The sequence below is a fragment of the Euprymna scolopes genome, chromosome 29, assembly GCF_053919585.1.
Source record: "Euprymna scolopes isolate OS-2025 chromosome 29, ASM5391958v1, whole genome shotgun sequence".
Lineage (NCBI taxonomy): Eukaryota > Metazoa > Mollusca > Cephalopoda > Sepiida > Sepiolidae > Euprymna > Euprymna scolopes.
The window spans coordinates 42027263-42041016 of NC_136510.1; the positions used below are offsets into that span (position 1 = coordinate 42027263).

The window sequence follows — 13754 nt, forward strand, 5'->3', positions numbered from 1 at the left end:
TACATTGTTAGGTGAAGTTTCAGAATAGTTAACCCCCCTCCCCATATTAAGAATGGCTTTCAGCATGATTCTTACAATAGCGGTATCAAAGTTTTTTTTGGTAAATATCCAGAGACGCTACTACAGAACACCGACCACTCTAATTTGTTTTTTTATAGGTAATTGAGGTCGCTGACAACGAATCTGATAGTCAAACTTGGGGCAAATTTACCGTTTGCATGGTATTAAATTCACAATCTGACTCCCAAGAACCTGCTGACTGACCACTATTCTCACTCCAAGCAGCTGATCGACGTCCCTGTCACCGCCTCAATCATCACCAGCACTTCCTGACAATATCAACAGCATCAGTTACGATCGCATTGACCTTCAATAAAAGTTTAAACTAAAGTTCTTTGTTTGTTCTACTTGCTTCCATACGTTTCGTTTTTATAAGGAATTTCTTACTGATGTGTTTTAAAAGATTTTAACTACCGTGAAATTTCCACGGGTCCTGCTAGTTATTATTATTATTATTATTACTACTACTACTACTACTACTACTACTACTACTACTACTACTACGCTTATCGCTCCGTCCGTTATTATGCTGTGCTCTCTTAAAAAGGAAAGTGGAATGTTCCAAATAAACCTTGTCCAAAATAAAAAAAAATAAAAAATAAAAAAGGAATTGGTGTCGCTGTTGAGGCAAAGCTTATAAAAAAAGATTTGTCTTTCTTGGCCTTTTGGCTAGGATCAAAGTGTAGTATCTGTTCTTCAGGTGCTACATTTCAATTTCTTCTCTCTCAGTGGAAAAGAAATACTGTACGACTAAGACAAATTTTTCTCCACGTTAAAAAACGACCCTGGTGTCTAAATCTGTCCCATGGGGTGGCATTGTGAATAGGCACTATGTTGAATGTAACAAAGTTTTAATATTAAAAAAGTAACTGGAAAAAGTTATTTCTGATTTAATTACAAAATGCCCTGGAAATTTCACTTCTGATTAATTATAAAATGCCCTGGTAAATGTCCGTTCTGATTGTTATTTTTTGATTACTTGCCTCCCCACAAGGGCGGAATTGGAGATAAGGTCGATTAAAAATTTAGGGGGAAACCAGCTCCCCAAAAGTCAATAACAAAAATAAAAATTGTATCAGTAATGAAGGATTTCTCCTCCATTAACCAACACCAAAAAAAGGCGGATTTAAGTCAGTGGAATGCTGAAACTGATACTACACCCAGAAATTCATGTTGAAGCAATGGTTGCCTAATCACTAACTGCGTTAATGTTTTTATGTATTACTTTCGAAAAACTGCTGAAACAGTTTATGATTTAAACATTACTTTATTTCAAGTATATTTAAGCAGTGGGTTACGGGATATGAAGTCAGTCCCGGAAATTACTCAACCCGTTTACGATTTAAACTTTACTTTATATCATGTATATTTTTAACAGTGGGGTGGGGGATAATTAATCTGTCGCGAAAATGGGTGAAATTACACATTACTTTATTGACTGTATATTTTTAATATTGGGGTGGGAAATATGAAGTCGGTTCCGGAAATGGCTGCAACCATTTACGTTTTGGACATTACTTTATTCAATGCATATTTTTAACAGTAGGATGGGAGATAAGAAGTCGGTCCCTTAATGGCTGAAAAAGTTTACGATTTATACATTACTTTTTTCATGTATATTTTCAACGGTGGGGTCAGTTCCAGAAATGGCTGAAACAGTTTACTATTTAGACATTACATTATTTCATGTATATTTTTAGCAGTGGGTTCGGGATATAAAGTCAGTCCCGGAAATGGATAAAACAGTTTACGATTAAAACATTACTTTATTTAATGTATATTTTTAACAGTGGGATGGCGGACATGAAGTCAGTCCCGGGATTGAATGAGATGTGCAAATATATACTATAAGAAAGCGTCGCCCAGTATTGAATGAGATAGGTGGAAAACATATAGTAGCAAAATACCCAGCGTCGCCCAGGATTGAATGAGATAGGTAAACGATATATATTAGCAGAATATGCGGCGTCACCCGGGATTGGATAAGATAGGTGAAACATATATACTATGAGAATACCCAAAATTGATTGATTTGTTTGTAATGAAATAATCAGCCCAGGCAATATACCAAAGTTATTACTTAAGTAAGGGGGAGCGTCATAGTGGGTTAAAGTTATGAAAATTATTGTCGAAATTAGTAACATATCCAAGAATTATGAAAAATGCTGAAATGTGAGTTGCTTGATTGGTGTGTTTGTAATGACAATATATCAAATATATTATATAAGTAGGAGGGAGAGGCATAATGCGGGTTTTTAATTATAAAATTATGGTCGAAATTAGTAACATATCCAGGATTATGAACAAAGATTAAATCTGAGTTAATCGATTGTGTGTTTATAATAAAATAATCAGCCCAGGAAATACATCAAAGTAATTATGTTAGTAAGAGAGGGCGATAAGGATGGTTTAAATTATGAAAAATAGTTGTCGAAATTAGTAACATATCCAAGAATTATGAAAAATTATAATATGTTATTTAATGCATTAGTGTGTTTGCAATGAAATAATCAGACCAGACAATATATCAAAGTTATTATTTTAGTAAGTGGGGCGATGATGTGGGTTAAAATGATAAAAAATGATTGCCGACATTAGTAACATATCTAAGAATCATGAAAAATGACAAAATGTGAGTTAATTGATTGGTGTGTTTGAAATGAAATAATCATCCCAGATAATCTATCAAAGTTATTATTTTAGTAGTGGGGGTGATAATGTGGGTTAAAAATATTAAAAACAATTGTCGAAATGAGTAACATATCCAAGAATTAAGAAAAATGATGAAGTGTGAGTTAATTGATAGTTGTGTATAGTTGTGTTTTTTTATGAAATAATCAGGCCAGTCAATATATCCAAGTAAATTTTTAGTAAGCGAGGGCGACGAGGATGGTGTAAATTATAAAAAATTATTGTCGAAATTAGTAACATATCCAAGAATTACGAAAAATTACGAAATGTGATTTAATTGATTGGTGTGTTTATAATAAAATAATCAGCCTAGACAATATATCAAAGTTATTATATAAGTAAAGGGGAAGGATATAAAGGGGACTTAAATTAGTAAAAATTATTGTCGAAATTAGTAACATATCCAAGAATTACGAAAAATGATGAAATATTAGTTAATTGATTGGTGTGTTTGTAAGGAAATAATCAGCCTAGACAATATATCAAAGTTATTATTTAGTAAAGGGGAAGGGCAACAATCTGGGTTAAAATTATGTCAAATGATTGTCGAAATAAGTAACATATCCAAGAATTATGAAAATCGATTAAATGTGATTTCATGCATTAGTGTGTTTGTAATAAAATAATAAGCCCAGACAATATTTCAAAGTTATTATTTTATTAAGGAGGGGGCGATATATGGGTATCAATTATGAAGAATGATTGTCGAAATTAGTAACATACCCAAGAATTATGAAAAATGATGAAATGGAGGTTAATTGATTAGTGTGTTTGTAATGAAATGATCAGTCCAGCAAATGTATCACAGTTATTATTTTAGTAAGGTTGGGGGACAACGTTGGTTTAAATTATAAAAACATATTGTCGAAATTAGTAACATATCCAAGAATTCGAAAAATGATGAAATGTGAGTTGATTAATGTGTGTGTTTGTAATGAAATAATCAGACTAGACAATATATCAAAGTTATTATTTTAGTTAGGTGTGCGATATGGTGAGTTTAAATGATGAAACATGTTTGTCAAAATTCCATATCCAAGAATTATTAAAAATGATGAAATGTGAGTTAATTGATAGTTGTGTTTTTTAAAAAAATAATCAGCCGATACAATATATCAAATTTAATATTTTAGTAAAGGGAGAGGCGATAATGTGGGTTGAAATTATGAGAAATTATTGTCGAACATAGTAACATATTCAATAATTATGACAAATGATAAAATGTGAGTTAATTGACCGGTATGTTTGTAATGAGATAATCAGCTCAGAAAATATATCAAAGTTATTATTTTAGTAAGGGAGCGATACAGTTTTAATAAAAAAAAACTAGAATAATATGATTGTGCCTTCATTCATGCTGAACAGAACGCTCACAGCATGCCCAGCAACAATATATTACATATGAAAAATGCTGCTGTCGAAATCTCCACGGGTCCCGCTAGTTATTATTATTATTATTATTATTATTATTATTATTATTATTATTATTATTATTATTATTATTATTAACAACTTTACAATGTTGTAATGTTTTACACCTATTTTTTTATTTATTTATTTATTTATTTATTTTTTCACTCAAGAGCGGGTTTTTACATAAAAGCTAGTGAGTATAGTCAAAGAGTCAATTAGAGGGAAAGCACCTAGCGTAAGATGTTTGCTGTGCCAAATAGAACTGACCTCTGGAGTACATTGATGTTGTACTTGATCCCCAAGGAGTTCAACTGTGTCTCAAGATCATCTTCAATTGAGTCAAGCCCGCCTATGATGATTGGCAAGATGGAAGTTTTCTTATTTCACAACCAAGCCATCTTCACACTCAGTTTCTATTATTATTATTATTATTATTATTATTATTATTATTATTATTATTGCTACTACTACTACTACTACTACTACTACTATTATTATTATTATTATTATTATTATTATTATCTACTTTCTGCGCGTTCTCACACAGGTAACCATTAGTGATTGCTCATTGATAATAATTAGTGGTGTTCCCTGGAATCTAAGTGACACCATGTCTTTCTAGATTCTAGTACTCTCTTCCTCTTTTGCTAATCATTGCAAATGATTGCAGTAACTGTTTACGCTTGATTTATTGCTGGCAACGATTATTCGTCATTTTATGTGACAATAAGCCCCTTCAAGATCACAGTACTACCCGCATTCTTCTAAAGAAGGTTTCGTTGGTGTTTTCTCTATTCTCAATATTTGCACTTCTTTAACCCTTCACGCATATTCTGTGTAATATAATAAGGATTTTTTTTTTCATTTCCGAGTTTTCTTGTCTTATTTCTGTTGGGATTCCATGTGACTTGTTAGGGAGTAGATTGGTTTACACGTTCAATGATTTTCTATAAAATTTCTGCTAATTTTCACCATTACTGTTCAACGTACTCTCGCAGTTTCTGTTCATACCTGATCAGATTAGCGTCGGGAGTTGTAATAATTATTGTGGGACGACGATTTGATAAAAGTAAATTATAAACAACATGGGAGCTACGTAAAAATATTAAAAATGACAAATATGTAATAATCTAAATAAAAAATACTATTTAATAAAAGGAAGGAATATTATATTTTAATTTAATTGACTTTAGTTAAGAATGGACTCTACAGCGAATAAAAGGAGTTGAGTTTAATAGCGAACATAAAATATAAAACAATGACAAAAAATATTAATTATTAGTGTTATGTAGCAGACATGTTGAATAGTCGGGTACATATTGGAGAAATGTTGAATACTCGGGTACATATTGGAGACATGTTGAATAGTCGGGGTACACATTGGCTACATGTTGAATAGTCGGGTGAATATTGGAGACATGTTGAATAGTCGGGTACATATTGGAGACATCTTGAATAGTCTGGGTGCATATTGGTAATATGTTAAATAGTCGGGTACATATTAGAGACATGTTGAATAGTCGGGTACATATCGGAGACATGTTGAATAGTCGGCGTACATATTGGAGACATGTTGAATAGTCGGGGTGCATATTGGAGATATGTTGAATAGTCGGGTACATATTAAAGACATGTTGAATAGTCGGGATGCATATTGGACACATGTTGAATAGTCGGGGTGCATATTGGAGACATGTTGAATAGTCGGGTACATATAAGAGACATGTTGAATAGTCGGGTACATATTGGAGACATGTTGAATAGTCGCCGTACATATTGGAGACATGTTGAATAGTCGGGGTACATATTGGAGACATGTTGAATAGTCGGGTACATATAAGAGACATGTTGAATAGTCGGGATGTATATTGGAGACATTGTAAATAGTCGGTGTACATATTGGAGACATGTTGAATAGTCGGGTATTTATTGGAGACATGTTGAATAGTCGGGGTACATATTGGAGACATGTTGAATAGTCGGCTACATGTTGGAGATATGTTGAATAGTCAGGTACATATTGGAGACATGTTGAATAGTCGGGTACTTATTGGAGACATGTTGAATAGTCGGGGTACATATTGGAGACATGTTGAATATTCGGCTACATATTGGAGACATGTTGAATAGTCGGGGTTTATATTGAAGACATGTTGAATAGTCGGGGTATATATTGGAGACATGTTGAATAGTCAGGTATATTGGAAACATGCTGAATAGTCGGGGTATATATTGGAGACATGTTGAATAGTCGGGGTATATATTGGAGACATGTTGAATAGTCGGGGTACATATTGGAGACATGTTGAATAGTCGAGGTACATATTGGAGACATGTTGAATAGTCAGGTACATATTGGAGACATGTTGAATAGTCGGGGTACATATTGGAGACATACTGAATAGTCGGGTACTACTTGGAGACATGTTGAATAGTCGGGGTATATATTGGAGACATGTTGAATAGTCGGGGTGCATATTGTAGACATGTTGAATAGTCAGGTACATATTGGAGACATGTTAGATAGTCGAGTACTTATTAGAGACATGTTGAATAGTCGGGTACTTATTGGAGACATGTTGAATAATCGGAGTATATATTGGAGATATGTTGAATAGTCAGGTGCATATTGGCTACATGTTGAATAGTCGGGGTATATATTGGAGACATGTTGAATAGTCGGGTACTTATTGGAGACATGTTGAATAGTCGGGGTATATATTGGAGACATGTTGAATAGTCGGGGTATATATTGGAGACATGTTGAATAGTCGGGGTATATATTTGAGACATGTTGAATAGTCGGGGTACATATTGGAGACATGTTGAATAAACGGGTACTTATTGGAGACATGTTGAATAGTCGGGTACTTATTGGAGACATGTTGAATAGTCGGGGTATATATTGGAGACATGTTGAATAGTCGGGGTATATATTGGAGACATGTTGAATAGTCGGGGTATATATTGGAGACATGTTGAATAGTCGGGGTACATATTGGAGACATGTTGAATAGTCGGGTACATTATTGGAGACATGTTGAATAGTCGGGTACATATAGGAGACATGTTGAATAGTCGGGGTATATATTGGAGACATGTTGAATAGTCGGGGTATATATTGGAGGCATGTTGAATAGTCGGGGTACATATTGGAGACATGTTGAATAGTCGGGGTACATATTGGAGACATGTTGAATAGTCGGGTACTATTTGGAGGCATGTTGAATAGTCGGAGTACATATTGTAGACATGTTGAATAGTCGGGTACTTATTGGAGACATGTTGAATAGTCGGGGTACATATTGGAGACATGTTCAATAGTCGGCTACATATTGGAGACATGTTGAATAGTCGGGTACTAATTGGAGACATGTTGAATAGTCGGAGTACATATTGGAGACATGTTGAATAGTCGGGTACTTATTGAAAACATGTTGAATAGTCGGGATATATTTTGGAGACATGTTGAATAGTCGGAGGACATATTGGAGACATGTTAAATAGTCGGTATATATATTTGAGACATGTTGAATAGTCAGGTACATATTAGAGACATGTTGAATAGTCAGGTACATATTGGAGACATGTTGAATAGCAAGGTACATTTTGGAGACATGTTGAATAGTCAGGTACATATTAGAGACATGTTGAATAGTAAGGTACATATTGGAGACATGTTGAATAGTAAGGTACATATTGGAGACATGTTGAATAGTACAGGTACATATTGGAGACATGTTTAATAGTCAGGTACATATTGGAGACATGTTGAATAGCAAGGTACATTTTGGAGACATGTTGAATAGTCAGGTACATATTGGAGACATGTTGAATAGTAAGGTACATATTAGAGACATGTTGAATAGTCGGAGTACATATTGGAGACGTTGAATAGTCAGGTACATATTGGAGACATGGTGAATAGTACAGGTACATATTGGAGACATGTTGAATAGTCGGGGTATATATTGGAGACATGTTGAATAGTCGGGTTACATATTGGAGACATGTTGAATAGTCGGGTATATATTGGAGACATGTTGAATAGTCGGAGTGCATATTGGAGACATGTTGAATAGTCAGGTACATATTGGAGACATGTTAAACAGTCGGGGTACATATTGGAGATGGTGAATAGTCGGGGTACATATTGGAGACATGTTGAATAGTCGGGGTACATATTGGAGACATGTTGAATAATCGGGGTGCATATTGGAGACATGTTTAATAGTCGGGATGTATATTGGAGACATTGTAAATAGTCGGTGTACATATTGGAGAAATGTTGAATAGTCGGGTACATATTGGAGACATGTTGAATAATCGGCTACATAATGGGGACATGTTGAATAATCAGGTACATATTGGAGACATCTTTAATAGTCGGGTTACATATTGGAGACACATATAACGGGGAACTTAGAACAGAGGATGATAATGATATTTATATCTGAGAGAGATATTTATAAGACATTTGTGAGAAAAATGCGAATTAATTATTGAAGGAATGTGTAATTCAGTTCTTTTACATCAGAGGGGTAGAATCATTACTGATGATGGAGGATGAGACAGACAATTAATACTTGCAGATGTTGTACAAATGTTTGTTTACATTGATGATAGACAAACCCATGTAGCTTTCAGTAGTGACGACGACACGAAGACAAACAGTTACAAAATATAGATGGTGATTCTTTATTCATCTGCCGACCGATTGATTACTCAAGAATTCAAGCTTGTATGACTACATGGTCCTCTCTAGCCCGCTTTTACCACTAAGGGCATCAGCTCTAGTAAGTCGGTGTCCGACTGTTGTCTCTAACTGACTTTATAACCGTCTGTGATTGTATAACTTCGAATTATATTGGGAATCGCTTTTCTTTATGACGTCAGAGGTGTAGTCAACCAACGTGACTTTATCAGGTTTCAATTTACCCGTGCCCTTGCACATGTATCTAACACTTCTCATAAACAAAAAAATCCGTAAATTAAATTGTATCATTTAACCTATTTGTTACATAACATTTTCAACTTTGTTTAAATAATATTTAGTTATTTGCGAGACCAATGCCAATGCTCTGCATTCCTAGAATTTCAATATCTATTATCTTTTAACGCTTGCCTACTGGGTTCGATTCTAACCTTTTCCTACTATCATTTTCAAACTTATCTAGTTTTGCTTTCTTACTTACTGAGGTCTATCCCTTTTCATAACATTAGTAGATCTTTATCTATATAGATGTAAAAGTATGTATGTGTGTGCCTGTTTAAAAATATTAAACCGATAAACTCTAAAACCACTGGTCGCATAACATTAAAATTAACAATAAATAGTAATCATACACCAAGTGTGGGTTATAACAAGTAAAAAAAGCTTTGAAAGACGCGTACATAAATATGTCGGCAAGTTGAAATGCAAAATGTTCATTTTATAATCCATTACTTTTGCGCATGCGCAAATTAATTCATAACATGAATTGGTCTAATTTCATTTTTTTTTCTTATCTATCTGCCGATAGCTTTAACGGTGGTGAATGCGGCTTGGATGTTAATTTTTTGGTTTCAATTCTAGCTGATGGCCCACCAAGTCACTTTTTTTCAATCTTTTAAAATCAGTACTATGTATTTGGTACAAAATAAGATTCAATAGCGAATTAGCTCTATAATAATAAATACAAAATGTGCATGAATTAAAATATATTTAAGCGTATTTGATGACGGGGCAAGGCTAGGTGACCCCTCACCCGCTAGTAAAAAAATACAGCATTAAATTACTACAATAAATCTAAATATTTTAGAATGCATAAATTTTTAAATTCTATCTATCTATTATATAAAAGGAAATTTGTCTGTGTGTCTGTGTCCTCGTTCCCTATGGACTTGAAAACGGCTGGATCGATTTTTATGAAATTTTACACAAATGTACCTCATGTGTCTTGGAGTGTTCTTAGACAGTTTTATACCAGAATGTCTCCGATGTCGATAATCGATAATCGAAAAAATCCGATAAAAGAAGAAACTAGCGATTTTGACCAAAGTAACCACCTTACACAGCCTAACATCACAAGTGCTTTTGAGAAGTTTTATTACCGCGCAAGCCGAAAGGATCGACATACAAAATACACAATAAGTTCTTTGATATGACAGAGATGCGTTCGAAATGTTTGTTTAGAGCACAACTGAAGCATAATACTTAACTTTTGTATTTGAAACTTTAATTCAAAATATTATATATAAAACATAAGTTTATAAAATTAACAGTAATTTCTCTACAGTGCAATGTATTGTCGACAAATCATTCCGTGGAGGCATATGAAACCCCCTACCCACCCATCCCGTTGAGTCCCCAACTAAAGCAGGGAATCAATCGATTTGATTGAAAAAAATGGGCGATTTTACCGATTTCGATAACAATAAAAAAAATATGGGAGTCTGAAACAACCATTAATTATCATTCAATCCCTGACAACGTCAATCTCCCTGTTAGTGTAAACATAAAAAGAAGTTAATGTTTACATATACGGTAGGTTATTTATTTATGATCTTGCTACCGGAAACGGAAGTTAAAGGATAATAATTACTTATTGCGATGTATTCGTATTCTATCGCGTTTTTTTTTTTTTTTTTTTAGATTAAGTGTTTTTGTTTTTATTATTATTTTGTGTGTGTGTGTGTGTGTGTGTGTGTGGTTTGTACTAGTGGATATAACGTAAATGCCTTGTGCCTCTGTGGCGTATGTATGTGTTTGTGAATTTACTTGTGTGTGGGCCCTGTCGGGTGAGCATTAGAATACGCCGACTGCCACCCTGCAGAGGGTAAAAATCCCTCAATGGGGGTCCTGGATATGACCTTAAACTATATCCAGTGGTGAGGCCCCAGCTTGTGGGCTTTGGGGAGTGTGGAGCCATCTTTAATTACAATTGCTCCCAGGTCCACTCTGAACCAGAGTGGTAGTACCTGTTAGGGTCCTAACTATGGGTTAAACGTGAAAACAACAAATATATTCTATTAAAAAAAATTTTCTTCAAAATCTTTGGATTCGGCATTAAATAACCCGGAAAGGGTTGATATGCCGTAAAACAAGAACAACCAACCAACTTCTGTGTGTGTGTGTGTGTGTGTGTGTGTGTGTGTGTGTGTGTGTGTGTGTGTGTGTGCATGCATGTGTTTTACTGGGAATACCGATGTTGCTGTGTAGTCTGTGGGATGTAGCGAGTCACATTTTATCATGGGTCTCTATTACGTATGTGTGTATATAGTATTCTGTGTCTTCGTTCGGGTCGTATTTACAGGTAGAAGATCTAGTTGACGTAATCGTTTCCTCGGCCATCAATGTCTGCTCTAAGTTGCGTTAAGGTACTCACACATGCCATACGGGTTGTCCAGTTTTTGGCAGGGTATGGCGTATAGTTTAATGTCCCGACCTTACATAAATGTTTTTAATATGATGAAACTATGCTCCGACGTTGGGTAACTTGTATGCCACGTGAATATATGGAAGTGGTGCGTCCTCGTTTGTGCATATGACCTTGTTTATCACTGTGTGGTAATTTACAAATAACCGCATAGTGATAAACAAGGATTCTGATGTTTGTTCGTACTCACAAGGTTTATAACTAACCGATCTCGCAAAGTGTAGCAAAATCTCGCTGCTCGTGTGCAAAATCTCGCTGTTTGACTATATAAAAGGAGGTCGCAGGGAGAACGCAGACAGATGGTTACAAAACAACTTGGAGACGGTTAATCCTTGGAGACTGTTGTTGCGGGTTACTGAGAAACTTTCCTGTCTTCCTTTTTTTATTACTTTTTTTCTTTCCTTATTTTGTGTTACAAGCAATTTCGGCGTTATGGACAAATTCGACCTAAAGCTGATCCGTGAATCTGATGACTTCCCCATTGTCGAATGGTTTGAAAATTCCGAACGCGTTTGCAAGCTGTGTAAAACAAAACAACCCACACTCGGTCTTCCCTCCTCCCGACAGCTTGATTCCACATGACGCATAAACGCACGGACACTTTAACGGTAAGTTGCCACAATTTTCCCTACATTTTACCGGTCACGTTTGTTTTCTTGCTCTCCGGTGATCGAATTCTATGTCGGATACCTCCGTTAGCATATACTGGGAACTCAAAGAAAGCGGACATTCGCCGGTAGTCGAATGGAAAATAATGAGACAAGCTACCACATGCAGACAGTTAGACGACCCATGTAAATTATGCCTCCATGAAAAATTTTCTATCCTGTACTTTAAAGAACCTCAAAATCTATTAAACTGTAGGCGGGAAATAGCAAACAACTGTGTTCACAAAATAAAACTTACTCTAGGATAGCGATACAAAATAGCTTTAAAACTAACAATAACAATAGGAAAAAAAACAAATAAATAAATTAAATAAACATGAATATACATAAACGATCACATACATATATGTATATATATGTATATATATATATATATATATATATGTATATATGTATATGTATGCGCATTGTTGTGTGCACATAGGTATATTTATATGTATAAAAAAAAAGGAGAACGACCACCTAAACCCACTAACCTAGTTCTAAAACAGATCCTTTGTTTGATAAAATGCATGCCTATTGGCTGGTAGGAAGGGGCGCGGTGGATACTAGAAAGCTGATTGGCCGACTAGAAATCCTCAACATATATAAAAACAAGAAGCAACGACAGAATTCGCGCATAAGCCTGACGAATCCTATAGTTGGATGAAACGCAGAATATTCAGTGTAGCTTAATCGCCATATATATTTTATAAATTACTATATACATATATATATACATATACATATATATATATATATATATATATATATATATATATATATATATACTAGCATTTCAGCCCGGCCTTGCCCGGGTGTTTGGATGTGTATGTTGAGCAAAAAAAATGTGGTAGTAGGAAGGCAGGCTCGAAGCCGTACCGAAAAGGAGGAAAAGAACGGGATAAAACCTAACGTTTCCGCTGTTATCACCACCGCCAAACCGGAAGCGACATTTTTTAAAATTAAGGCTAGGCAATCTAAAGGAGAAGATAACTTAAAAAAAAATATCGGCGAAAAAAGTGCCTAGTTGAAGGGGAAGATATTAATGTTTTTAGCCAAATTTTCGATATTTGTCGTATGAAAGGTCGAACTTTAAAACGGTATTAGTCTTGGTAAAATCCGTCGCCTCTATTGAAAGTTTAAGGCAGATATGCAAACAGACATACATACACACATTTATATATTGGTAACTGAGAATTTTCGACCCAAACTGATGAAAAAGCTTGCCCTATCTCTGAATACCCTTTATGTAAAATTTCAAATGTTTAGACCAGAAATTGTCTGAGTAATTTGGAAGGGACCGCAGAGGACAATTTTTTTAACTTTTACCTCTATTATGACCCCTTAAAATTTATTGTTTTGGGCTCAAATCAAGTTATTTAGTTAGATCCAAAAATACGTCCAAATAAAAAATGGGCGACTTTCTAAGAAAAACACCGGATCTCCGAGGCGGAAACGTTAACCTTAATATCGTTTAAAAAAATCAACAACAAAACCTATATATATATATATATATATAGAG

The 13754-nt window shown here is 34.6% G+C and overlaps 1 non-coding gene across 1 annotated transcript; it reads left to right on the forward strand.

Annotated features, from left to right (window-relative positions):
• The first annotated feature begins 708 nt into the window (after positions 1 to 708).
• On the forward strand, positions 709 to 909 carry LOC145253032 (U2 spliceosomal RNA). The gene has a single exon (XR_013863703.1). It is a non-coding gene; the product is annotated as a U2 spliceosomal RNA (small nuclear RNA).
• Positions 910 to 13754: the final 12845 nt, after the last annotated feature.